Source organism: Lithobates pipiens, unplaced genomic scaffold, assembly GCF_037356315.1.
Source record: "Lithobates pipiens isolate NorthernLeopardFrog02 unplaced genomic scaffold, aLitPip1_a1.2 Scaffold_6, whole genome shotgun sequence".
NCBI classification, from domain to species: Eukaryota; Metazoa; Chordata; class Amphibia; order Anura; family Ranidae; genus Lithobates; species Lithobates pipiens.
The window spans coordinates 7,362,793-7,376,394 of NW_027507881.1; the positions used below are offsets into that span (position 1 = coordinate 7,362,793).

Genomic DNA, 13,602 nt, shown 5'->3' on the forward strand with positions numbered 1-13,602 from the left:
TACGTGCTGTACACGTCATCGCGCAAGCTTTCAACGGACTGTCTGTTCATCGTGTGTGGTCAAGTCCGTTCATTCAAAAGTAGGACGGACTGTCCGTCGGATTGTCTGACGGACTTAGTTGGCCAGACAGTCCGCCCGTGTGTACGCGGCTTAAGACTTTGGACCAAGTGGAAAAATGTAGACGTTGGACCAGCTGGGTATAATGCAGACTAAAGCCCCATACACACAATCAAATTTTCTGACAGGTAATGTTGGATGTGAGGCTGTTGGTGGAAAATCCGACCGTGTGTACGCTCCATCGGACAAATGTTGTAGAATTTTCCACCAACAAATGTGTGTTGTCAGACTTTCTGATCGTGTGTACACAAGTCTGTTGGACAAAAGTCCAAAGTACAAACACGCATGCTCGGAAAGCAGAAGCGGTCGGTCTTGTAAACTAGCGTTCGTAATGGAGAATTAACATTCGTGACGCAGCAAATTATGAAATCTGTAAATGCAGCGCACAATTCTCTTCTTCTTTAATGGGATAATAATGAAGCTGCTTTGCTGGTGATACTGATGCAAACACATTTTCAAAGGCTTTTTGTTTTCTAGTGATATCAAGGATAATATTATTATGTTTTTTTTTTTTTTTATTTGTACAATTTACCACAACACCATTATCCCGTAGTTTTTAAGAACAAAGATACAACTATGTTGGTGTCCCTTGTCAATTTTACATTGTAATTTTTAAAATGTAACTGCCTACTCCCAAACTGTCACTTGAATTTTCTAAAAATGTAAAAAAAAAAATTCACACATAGCTTCCTTGAAATAATGTAACTTGAAGGTGTCTCGGATCCCAATGGTGTACCAAATACACCAAGTAAAACACATAGCCAAGTATTATCCTACACAATTTTTTTTTATTGTGCATTAAAAAAAGAAAACAAATAAAATAAGGCCGCGTACACACGCGGGGACTGTTCGCCCAACTTTGTCCGCTGAACAGTGTTTGGGCGGACAGTCCGCTCGTGTGTGGGCTTTCAGCGGACAGTTTCAGCGGACAGTTGGACGGACAAGGTTTTTCGGAAATTCCGAAAAACTGTCCGCTGAAACCTTGTTTGAGCGAACAGTCCGCCCGTGTGTAGGCTTGTTCGTCAAACAAAGTTGCGCGCATGCTCAGAAAGGATTTTCACGCCGAAAGCTATAATGCAGTGTATAGGACGTCGTATTTTTCGTCCCGTCGTACGTGCCGTTCACGTCATCGCGCACGGTTTCAGCAAACTGTTCGTTCGTCGTGTGTGGGCATGTCCGTCCATGCTAATTTTGAGCGGACTGTTTGCCGAAACTGTTGGACGGACAAAGTTGGGCGAACAGTCCGCGCGTGTGTACGCGGCCTTAGACATGAAATCTGCCAATTAGGGATGAGCTTCGTGTTCGAGTCGAACATACGTTCGGCTCGAATATCGGCTGTTCGCCCGCTCGGCGAATTCCGAACGTTATGGGCCGTTCGCGCCAAATTCGTGTGGCGCTCACGGCCCACAATGCACTGCGTCATCGCAGTGCATTGCTGGCTCATGATTGGCCAAGCATGCACTGTGACCCCGCATGCTTGTCCAATCACAGCGCCAGCAGCGAGGAGAGCCATGATTGGCCACAGGCAGGATGCCTGTGGCCAATCATAGCTCAGGCTGTGTAGTACACGCCCCACACTATATAAGGCCGCCAGTGCGGCGGCCTTGTGTAGTGTGTTGGCGTCTGAAGCAGTTAGTGGGTGTTCTGTGTACCTTCAACACAGTATACACCGATCGTTATCGGCCGATTTGCGATCTTGCTCTTCTGTAGTGGTTGTTGTCTGCTTGCCCTGACCGCAGTATACACCGCTATATTCACCTCACCTATATAGCTAGTGATCTATCTTTTATAATAGAGCTTGCAGTCAGTAGTGTTAGGAGCTTGTGCGTGCTGCCTGCATGCTCTGTACCCAGTACACACCGCTATATCCACCTACATAGCTCTTCTCTATTTGAGCCCACTTGCCATCTGCAGGAGTTATTGGAAGTTGTGTGTGCCTCCAGCACAGCACAGTATACATCTGTATATACCCCTTTATCTCTGGTGTTCTATAATAAAGGCATCTGCAGGAGTTAGTGGGTGTTTTGTGCCTCCAGCACAATATACACCTGTATCTACCCTTTATTGCTGTTCTCTAATAGAGCCATCTGCAGGGCTTAGTGGGTGTTGTGTGACTCCATTACAGTATACCACTTTATCTCTGGTGTTCTATACTAAAGGCATCTGCAGGAGTTAGTGGGTGTTGTGTGCCTTCAGCACAATATACACTACCCAACTGCTGTTTTACCCAACTCCCTTCAGGCCATTACCATGTCTGGAAGGCCAGCAAGGAGAGGCAGACAGGCGCGAGCCGATAAAAGAGGGAAAGCAGGCTCTGTGTCTAGAGACAACAGTGCTGGTCGTGGACGCGGTGTATTGTCATCAGCACGTGGCCATGGGACACGCTTGTCCTTCTTTTTTTCGGCAGCTGGACATGTTGAACCGCAACATGCCAACGACTTGGTAAAGTGGATGACCAAGCCCTCTTCATCCTCCTCATCCTCTCTCACCCAGTCTCAGGGTACTAGCAAAGCAGCTGCCAACGCATCGTCTTCCCTCGTCTCAATATCATCATCAGTGACTCCTTCCCTAGACCCACCACGTCCTCCTGAGGAGTCTCCAGAACTCTTTGAGCACAGTGTTGGGTAAATGCTCCAGGAGGATGCCCAGTGTTTTGTAGGCTCTGATGATGACACTCAGCTAGAGGAAGGCAGTAGCGTGAATGCAGAGAGAGGGGATGCTCAAGAAGGACAGCAATCTGGCAGTCATGTTCCACAAGCTGCAGCATATTGCCAGGTTTGCTACAGCGATGAAGAGGGAGGGGATGATGAGGGCACTGACTCCACGTGGGTGCCTGGTAGGAGAGAGGAGGAGGAGGAGGAGGAGGCACATGTCCAACGAGGCAGGATGCCCTCCGGGGGCCAGCTTAGGGGCAGCACACCGACTGAATCACACCGCAGAGCTCCGCCTGCGCAGAGCGCTTCCTCTGCGCGTTATTCTAAAAGTTCTTTGGTGTGGGCCTTTTTTGAGATGAGTGCATCAGATCGCACCACTGCTATTTGCAACATATGTCTCAAGCGTATCTCGCGTGGCCAAAACATCAGCCGCTTGGGGACCACATGCTTGACCAGACATATGTTGACCTGCCATGCAGCTCGTTGGCAAGCGTACCTCAAAGACCCACACCAAAGAACAAAGCGGACCTCTCCTTGCTCCTCATCAGCTGGCATCTCCAACCCCACTAGACCTTTAGTCCTCTCTGAAACCTGCTCTGAGAGGAATGAAGGTGTAGAATTAGGTGTGTCACAGCCAAGTGCTTCCGGGAACTCTGCTAGCGGTACACCCACATCCGATTATAGCAGGCAAATGTCCCTGCCCCAGCTGCTGGACCGGCGAAAGAAGTTCACTCCCAGCCATCCACATGCCCAGCGGTTGAATGCTAGCTTGGCTAAATTTCTAGCACTTCAACTGCTGCCTTTTCAGTTGGTAGACTCGGCCCCCTTCCGTGAGTTTGTACAATGTGCGGTTCCTCAGTGGCAGGTCCCCAAACGCCACTTTTTCTCACGGAAGGCGATTCCGGCTCTCTACCGGCATGTGGAAGGCAATGTCCTTGCCTCGCTGGACAGGGCGGTCAGTGGTAAGGTACATATTACTGCTGACTCATGGTCCAGCAGGCATGGACAGGGACGTTACCTGTCTTTCACGGCCCATTGGGTCACTCTTCTGGCAGCTGGGAAGGATGCAGGACAAGGTGTAGTAGTGTTGGAGGTTGTTCCGCCACCACGCCTCCAAAATGCTACTATTGGTTGTGACACACCTCTCTCCTCCACCCCCTCCTCTTCTTCTTCCTCCATGGCCTCTTCCAGTGCTCTGTCCTCAGAACCAGCGGTGCTCCGTAGGCGTTCCAGGGGCTACGCAAGTACGCAGGCAAAACGATGCCATGCCGTGCTTGCGCTGGTTTGTTTGGGGGACAGGAGCCACACTGGGGCGGATGTTTTGTCAGCTCTGCAGGGGCAGGCCGAGAGGTGGTTGACGCCACGCCAGCTTAAGCCAGGAATGGTGGTTTGTGACAATGGCACTAACCTCCTCTCCGCCCTCCGACAGGGACAACTGAACCATGTGCCCTGTGTAGCTCACGTCCTTAACCTTGTGGTGCAGCGGTTCTTGGGCAGGTACCCCGGCTTACAGGACGTCCTGAAGCAGGCCAGGAAAGTCTGTGTGCATTTCCGCCGATCATTTAATGCCTGTGCTCGGCTGGCTGAGCTCCAAAAGGAGTTGAACCTGCCCAAGAACCGCCTTATATGTGACATGCCCACCAGGTGGAACTCAACGTTGACCATGCTGCAGCGGCTGCACATGCAGCAGAGGGCCATCAATAAGTACCTGTGCGACTACGGAACCAGGACAGGGTCAGGGGAGCTCGGTTTTTTCTCACCACGTCAGTGGGGCATGATCAGGAATGCATGCACTGTCCTGTCACCGTTTGAGGAGGCCACAAGGATGGTGAGAAGTGACAGTGCATGCATCAGTGACACTGTACCTCTTGTCCACCTCTTGGAGCATACGCTGCATGGAATAATGGACAGGGCACTTGAGGCAGAACAGAGGCAGGAAGAGGAGGACTTCCTTGCCTCTCAAGGCCCCCTTTATCCAGACAGTGTTCCTGCTGTGCCACCCATCACACAGGAAGAGGATGAGGAGGAGGAAGAGGAGGAGGAGGATGATTGTGTCAGCATGGAGGTGGAGGCTGGCACTCAGCATCAGCAGCAGCAGTCTTGTAGGGATGATTTACAGTCCCAAGAAACACGTGGACTTGTACGTGGCTGGGAGGAGGTAGCTGCGGCTCATGTTGCCCTTAGTGACCCAGAGGACTCCGGACCGAATGCCTCAGCTCACCTACGCTGCATGGCCACCCTGATCCTGCAAAGCCTGCGGAAGGATCCTCGTATTCTTCGGATCAAGGAGAGGGACCATTACTGGCTGGCCACTCTCCTTGATCCACGGTACAAGGGTAAGGTTGCGGACCTTATCTTGCCATCGCAGAGGGAGCAGAGGATGAGACATCTCCGGGAGGCCTTGCAGAAAGGTCTGTGCAACGCGTTCCCAGAGACTGGGAGGTTACAAACTCCTGGTCCTGGACAACGTGTTGCTGAGGCATCGGTCAGAAGGAGCGGTGGAGAAGGTGGCCGTCTGACTGATGCTTTCAGACAATTTTTTAGTCCGCAGGCCCAAGGTATGATCGGTTCCAGCAACCATCGCCAGCATCTGATTTACATGGTGCAGGAATACCTAGGGGCAAGGTCAGACTTGGACATCTTTCCCACCGAAAATCCTCTGGCTTACTGGGTCTTGAGGATGGATCACTGGCCAGAGCTTGCACAGTATGCAATTGAGCTACTGGCCTGTCCTGCATCCAGCGTTCTTTCGGAACGCACCTTCAGTGCTGCTGGTGGCTTTGTTACTGATCACAGGGTGCGCCTGTCCACCGAATCAGTTGATCGACTGACCTTCATCAAGATGAATCAGTCTTGGATCACCCACAGCTACCAAGCACCTGAAGCTGATGTAACCAAATAATTTTTTTTTAAATATCACATCCCTTCAAGACTGCCTATGCTGATGCTGAGTGACTGTCCTGTTATGTTGATTGTCTATCCTCTTCCTCCTCCGCTGATATGTTGGAAGAACATTTCTGTTTCTGGGTGATGCCATCAGCCCAATTTTTCTGCCCCTGTTTAACAGGGGCGTTTAATTACAATTTTTGATGCAATGCTTTGCAGCAGGGCTAATTCCTGCAATAAAAATTGAGTATATGGGAGAGGTTGCAGTGTGGTGGCACCAGCACCAGTGCCTAAGGCCCAATTTTTCTGCCCCTGTTTAACAGGGGCGTTTAAGTACAATTTTTGATGCAGTGCTTTGCAGCAGGGCTAATTCCTGCAATAAAACTAGAGTATATGGGAGAGGTTGCAGTGTGGTGGCACCAGCACCAGTGCCTAAGGCCCAATTTTTCTGCCCCTGTTTAACAGGGGCGTTTAATTACAATTTTTGATGCAATGCTTTGCAGCAGGGCTAATTCCTGCAATAAAACAAGAGTATATGGGAGAGGTTGCAGTGTGGTGGCACCAGCACCAGTGCCTAAGGCCCAATTTTTCTGCCCCTGTTTAACAGGGGCGTTTAATTACAATTTTTGATGCAATGCTTTGCAGCAGGGCTAATTCCTGCAATAAAACAAGAGTATATGGGAGAGGTTGCAGTGTCGTGGCACCAGCACCAGTGCCTAAGGCCCAATTTTTCTGCCCCGATTTAATAGGGACATGTAATTACAATTCTTGATATAATATTTCACAGGAGGGCCCGTTCCTGTGCCCACCCAGAGTAACTGTGAGGACTTATAGTGTTGTGGCACCAGCACCACAACCACCAAAGGTAAATTTTTCTACCACTGTTCAACAATGGCATGTAATTACAATTCTTGATATAATCGTTCACAGCAGGGCGCTCCAGCGCCCACCAAGAGTCACTTTGAGGGCTTACAATGTTGTGGTAAAACCAACACCTTGTTCCGCCATTTCTGCAGAGCATATAGGGCAGGCCCCTACTTTCAAACATCCAACTTACAAACATCTCCTACTTGCAAATGGAAGGAGACAACAGCAAGTGAGATGAAAAAAGATGGACGGCAAAACAAATTATACAGGGGTGATAACCCTTCCCTATGTTTTCCAAAAAGCTTAAAAATAGTTTTTTTGACTGGAGCTACACTTTCAAAATGTACCAGTTGAAAATTACAAACAGATTCAACTTAACACAACAAACCTACACAGTCCCTGTCTTGTTTGCACCGCCTGTATACTGCTGTTCTGAGTATATAGGGCCTGGGGGCCACACGCATTTCCTTTTTTTTCATATGGGTACGGGGTTCCCCTTAATATGCGTACAAGACCCAAAGGGGCTGGTAATGGGCAGGGAGGGCTACCCATGCCATTGTTCTCAATGATTTTCAACCATATTGCAGGAACCAGATATAACATTAAAACCGCAAGCAGTTTTAAATGACGTTATTTCTGTTTAATGTCAATTTGTGCAGGGACTGTTCTAAACACGGGAAACACGTGGCACTTCACAGGCATACTACAGACACCCCCCAGGCACCATATTTAAAGGAATATTTCACTTTTTTTTTTCACTTTAATCGTCATTAAAATCAGTGCTCCCGCCAAAACGGCCATTTTTAAAAACATTTTAGGCATTGACCCATGTCCCCTGGGGCAGGAGCCAGGTCCCCAAACCCTTTTTAGGACAGTATCTTGCATATTAGCTGTTAAAATTAGCACTTTTAATTTCGAACGTTCGAGTCCCATAGACTTCAATGGGGTTCTAAAGTTCGTACGAATTTGGGGTCCGTTCGAAAGTTCTGGTGCAAACTGAACCGGGGGGTGTTCGGCTCATCCCTACTGCCAATAAAGCTTAACCAAAAAGTGCATTCTATGCATCCAAAAATATAGAAAATATACCAAATCAAATCATTATTCGACGAAAAAAATAATGTCAAAGCAATAACTCCAAGGCCAATAATAAACAACACGTTATCTCATCTCCGATTCCGCAACTGGTTGACGAACGGCCGCTCAGAAACAAACTGAAAAGCCCAAAAATGAAAAGCGCGAATCAACACTCGCCAAACTTCTACTAACACAAAATTAGCAGAAGGAGCCCAAAGGGTGGCGCTAAAGAGCTGAACAACCACGTAGTACATCACTACGTCCATAATTGTTGGCCAACATTTGTGTGACCTTGTGTATGCAAGACAAGTTTGAGCCAACACCCTTCGAAGAAAAAAATCCACGGTTTTGTTGTCGATCGTTGTGTAGGAGGCTTAAGGCAACGAGCCAAGTGAGTATAATGTAAAAATCAGTGAGAAAAGACTCGGTGAAACAAACAGCAATTTCTTCCGAGTGAAGTAAGGTATGAATCTGCAAAAAAAAAAAAAGTTTACAATATATAGTTTACCTGGAGGGGATTGTTTTTTTTTCCCCACAAAACTTGAGTTACAATGCTTTGTTATTAAATCTGGGTCATTGTGTGCAAATACTTCCAATGCTGTACAGGCTGGTTCAATGCGGCAGAGCTTTGTGCAAAGGGCAGTAACCCATTGCAGTCCAAAATTTCGTGGTTTCCCAGACTTGCCTCCATGTACTAATTTACTATGATTTGCATATAATGATTGTTCTTTATATTGCCTTACTGGATAAGCTCTTTAGAGTCAATGTATCCATAGGCAATCACTGTTATCACAGGCGACACAGCTGTGCCTATATTCGGTAACTGTTGTCTATGACAGTGACCAGATTTGATTTGTAGATGGCAGATTACGAATATTTGCTTGGACATGGGAACCAAGAAAAAAAGACTTATTGACACACCATAAGCTAAAAACCAAAACCCTTCAATAAAAAAAAATATTATGGTCTGGGGTTGTTTTTCAGGGATTGGGCTTGGCCCCTTCGTTCCAGTGAAGGGAGCTCTTAAGGCGTCAGCATACCAAGACATTTTGGATGATTTCATGTTCCCAACTTTGTGGGAACAGTTTGGGGATGGCCCCTTCCTGTTCCATCATGACTGCGCACCAGTGCACAAAGCGAGGTCCATAAAGACATGGATGAGCGAGTTTCGGGTGGAGGAACTTGACCGTCCTGACCTCAACCCGATAAAAGACCTTTGGGATGAATTCGAGCAGAGACTGCGAGCCAGGCCTTCTTGTCCAACATCAGTGCCTGGCCTCACAAATGGGCTTCTGGAAGAATGGTCAAAAATTCCCATAGACACACTCCTAAACCTTGTGGATGGCCTTCCCAGAAGAGTTGAAGCTGTTATAGCTGCAAAGGGGGGGCCAACTCAATATTGAACCCTACGGACTAAGACTGGGATGCCATTAAAGTGGTTGTAAACCCTTACAACACACTTTGACCTACAGGTAAGCCTAGATTAAGGCTTACCTGTAGGTCCCAGAAATATCTCCTAAACCTACACGGTTTAGGAGATATTTACTAAAAGACTGTGACAGCTGTCTACGGCGCATGCGCCGTAGACAGCGACGCGCAGGCGCACTGAGCGCGGCACCGTCAACGACGAATATGCCACGCGTGCGCATGCCGAATGACAGCGGTGGAGCAGCGAGACCCACGAGAAGATGGATGCGCCGGACTACAGGGGACAGCGGTGACATCGCTGGCTCCTGTGTCAGGTAAGTGACACATAATGGACTACTATGCGATGCATAGTAGTCCATTATGCTTTACCTTTGCAGGGAATGAAAGAGGAAGTAAACTCATCAGGGTTTACTTCCTCTTTAAAGTTCATGTGTGTTTAAAGGCTGTCGTCCCAATACTTTTGACAATATAGTGTGTATATAGATATATATATTTATTTATACAAACTGTATATCGTTTTTTTTCATACCGATGTAGGCTAAGAAAACAACACACATGCATAAACATCTATAAAGGGCCTAAAACATAATCCAATTTCTCATGATGTCTTCAACTACTTCCAGTGTAATTTTCCACATGCATAAAGGATAGCGATCCCAAGTGTCCAGTGCTGCAAACACACTTCCACACTCTGTGCACCACTTTGGAGTGGATAGATGCTCCCTCACCTTCATATATTGACCTATAGCCAAGATATAGGTATTATGCCCCGTGCACACGAGCGTATTTTCCGTCGGAAAAAACATGGATGCTTTTTCAGATGGAATTCCACTCAAGCTTGGCTTGCATACACACGGATACACAAAAGTTCTCTGAACTTTCGACCGTCAAGAACGCAGTGATGTACAACACTACGACGAGCCGAGAAAATGAAGTTCAATGCTTCGTTTCCGAGCATGCGTAGGAATTTTGCGTGTTGGAATTTGTACAGACGATCAGGCTGTACTTCTCCTTTAAGAGATGCACTCACATATAGTGTATTTAGAATCTTATAGAAAAAGAAGATCCACTCAGGATGCAAGCTCACTTCTGGTCTGCAGGTCCGACGTCACCTGGCTCCGCCCTACGTGTATTGTCACTCGTCGCCTGACTTCATCAGGGTTCTCTCATGAATTGGCCTGAACACATTGGTCTGTGATCTTTTTTTTTACAATCATGCCCCTTACCATGTATATTTGAGAAACCTACATGTCTTAGATAGAAGTCAGGAGAACAACAGTGTGGTTATTTTTCCTGTTAATTTAATTCTCTGTTCTTGAGTGTTATCAATGCCTGTGAGAAGGGAATTCATTTGAGGCCATCTATATTTCTGCTGCAAACAAGTCTGATGGAACAGTCTTTGGTTTTCACCTTGAACTGTCCCTGACCGCAACTAAAATATAATAGTGAATTGATGTAACTGCAATATATGATGAAAAATTTGGCTGGGTATGAAATATTTTAGGTATATACCACTCAGCCATAACATTATGACCACTGACAGGTAAAGTGAATAACATGGATTATCTCGTTAGAATGGCACCTGAAAGTGGGTGGGATATATTAGGCAGCAAGTGAACATGTTGCTCCTGAAATGTGTTGAAAGCAGAAAAAAATGAACAAGCATAAGGATTTGAGTGACTCACGTTCAGACTTTTCGAATGAATCCGTCGGATATTACGATCGTGTATGGGCTCCAGTGGACTTTTTTCCCCAAAAGTCCAACGGACCTAGCAATAAAACATGTTTCAAATCTTTCGAGTCCGGTCGAAAAATCAGTTCGTCTGTGTGCTAGTCCAATGGACGAAAATTGACGCTAGGGCAGCTATTGGCTACTGGCTATTGGCTACTGGCTATGAACATCCTTATTCTAGTCCGGTCACACGTCATCACGTTTCGAATCCATTGAACTTTGGTGTGCTTGTGTGTGGCCAAGTCCGTTCATTCAGAAAGTCCATTGGAACTCCGCCGGAAGTCCGTCTGGAAGCCCGTCAGACCTAGTCCGTTGAAAAATCCGGTCATGTGCACGCGGCATTACAAGGGCCAAAATGTATTGGCTTGACGACTGGGTCAGAGCAATTCCAGAACTGCAGCTCTTGTAGGATGTTCCTGGTCTGCAGTGGTCAGGACCGACCAAAAGTGGTCCAAGGAAGGGCAGCTGGAGAACCGGGGATTGTGTCATGGGTGGTCAAGGCTCATTGAGGTGGGAGGCAAAGGCTGGACTTTATAGTCCAATCCAATAGAAGAGCCACTGGAGATCAAATTGCTAAAAAAGTGAATGCTGGTTCTGCTGGAAAAGGTGTCGGAACACACAGAGCATCGCAGTTTGTTGTGTATGGGGCTATGTAGCCGCAGACCAGTCAGGGTGTCAATACTGACCCACCGGTGTCCACAGCCGAAAGCACCTACAATGGGCAAATGAGCATCAGAAATGGACCACAGAGCAATGGAAGAAAGTGGCCTGGTCTAATGAATTTAAGAAGGGTTTGAGGAGCACAACAAGTTGGAAGTGTTGACTTGACCTACAAGTTCTCCATATCTCAATCCAATCCAGCATCTGTGGGATGTGCTGGAAAAACAAGCCCAATCCAGGGAGGCCCCACCTTACCATTTACAGGACTTAAGGGTCTGCTACTGATTTGGCTTGGCGTCAGATACAACAGAATACCTTCAGAGGTCTAGTGGTATCCATGCTTTGACTGGTCATGGCTGTTTTGGTGGGGAGGACAAAAGGGGGACCGCCTCAATATTAGGTGGATAGTCATAATGTTACGACTGATCGGTGTATATCTATAGAGATCCTGTGATCTGTGCTTTGCCATCATTACGGATAGTTATATATGAAAACGAAGGGTCACTCCAAGCTGGCCGTTTTGGGGCACTTACTGTATATCAATGTTTTATTTTATCATGTGCAGTTGGGTCTGTTTTTTTTTTGTTTTGTTTTAATTTTGGTGGGATAACAAAGTTCTTTTTTTTTTTTTTTTTTTTTTTTTAAATTATTAATCTTTATTAAATTTTCACATTTATACAAACCACATTTTAAAATAACATTACCAGGGTTCAAATACCTCTTTCTTCCCTTCCGAGATCTGAGTTTTAGAGTTCTAGGAAGGGAAGGGGGACATGAAGATACATCCATACATCACATATAATTAGCAAAAAAAAACAAAAGCACATTATCTAAACAGTACCATATCCCCCCTTCTCCTACCATCACTATTTTTGCAATTCCTACGTTTTTCCTATTGTTATAACCCCACCCCTCCCTCCCATCCCTTCTATCAACCCCGCCCCCCCTCCCCTCCCCTCTTATATATATATTGGTGCTTTTATCCTACAGTATAGCATAAATGTGTTATAATAATTCCCAAACCTTTAATGTACCCTACCCTACTCCTTCCCATTACCCATCCCCCCTCCCCTCTTCCCTTTCCTATCATGGTTTAAACTGGGGTATGCATCACTTCTATCCACTCTCGCCAGTTCCTATTAAACTCCTTTAGGTTATTTCGTTTTGCATATACTGCCCTCTCCTTACATAGATAGTCATTTACCGCCCTTGTCCAATCCTCTACTGTAGGGGGTAGCTTTGATTGCCATCTCCTAGCTATCATCCTTCTAGCTTGAAATAAACATCTTAGGATTGCCGTTGTTATTCCCTTCCTTTCTACTTCCTCCTCTCTGTAGCCTAAAATGCACACTATGGGATTTAACTCTATTACCGTCCCAAAAACCCTACTTATTATCTTTACCACTCCTTCCCAGTATCTAAATAATTTGGGACATTTCCAAAGCATGTGCATTAAATTCCCTGACCCCCCACACCTGGGGCAAAAGTCATCTGTTCTCTTACCAAATTTAAATAATTTCTGGGGAGTATAGTATGCTCTATTAATTACCATTAAATGGGAAATCCTCTGAGGAGGAGAGACCGAGACCTTTGGGCATGCCGCTAGGATATTTTTCCACTGTGCTCGTGTTATATTACCTAGGTCCTGCTCCCATTTCCCTTTCTCAACCCTCCCTTTCCTCTCACTATTAATCTGTTCACCCAGCTGGGCATAGAATTTAGATATTAATCCTTTAGTGGGTCCTGCTTGTGCTACTGGGTATAGCAAGGGCATTTCCTCCCATGTTAATAACAGGTTTCCAAACTGGGTCCTTAAAGCATGCCTCACTTGTATATAGGCATAGAATGAATTTTGTGATATCTTAAATTCTCTTTGCAGCTGGTCGAAAGATTTAATACCCTTGCCGCCATATAGATGGCTTAGCCTTACAATACCACATTTTTCCCAATCTGCAATTTTTCCAACCCGCCATATTTCCTGTAGCTTCTTATTGTTCCATAGAGGCGTATACTTTGTTATTTCACTATATCCCATTTTTTTTTTAACTGTACCCCATAGCTTTAACATCATTTTTACTGTAGGACATCTACACTGGAATGAGTCCGCTTCCAGGGTCTCGATCAGGGTACTATGTGGGGAGCCTGTTAATACTAATCTCCCATTTGGGGTTCCTCCGTTCTTCT

The 13,602-nt window shown here is 46.3% G+C and overlaps 1 protein-coding gene across 4 annotated transcripts in view; it reads left to right on the forward strand.

Moving 5' to 3' along the window:
- Positions 1–13,602, forward strand: part of LOC143958211 (multiple epidermal growth factor-like domains protein 11) — a 970,559-nt gene that overhangs the window by 578,236 nt on the left and 378,721 nt on the right. The gene's annotated exons all lie outside the window — the stretch shown is intronic.